A 231-nucleotide genomic window follows, 5' to 3' on the forward strand; every position below is an offset into this window, starting at 1 on the left:
CCCCCCATCTTCCCAGCCTCACCACTCCCAGCCCCCCCTCCCGATCATGGGCTGTCCCCTCTCAGACCCTCCCATCCTCACCCCCTCAGGGCCAACCAGCCTCACCCCTCCCAGCCCCCCTCTTTTCTCCCTCCCCCCAGAACCCTCCCAGCTCTCCCCACCAGCCCCACAGACAAACAGAGCGCCCCTTTCTGGTCGGAGGCAGAAGTGCAGCTTCCTCCAGCCTCTCGA

Source organism: Terrapene carolina, unplaced genomic scaffold (assembly GCF_002925995.2).
Source record: "Terrapene carolina triunguis isolate 2854851 unplaced genomic scaffold, T_m_triunguis-2.0 Scaffold194, whole genome shotgun sequence".
NCBI classification, from domain to species: domain Eukaryota; kingdom Metazoa; phylum Chordata; order Testudines; family Emydidae; genus Terrapene; species Terrapene triunguis.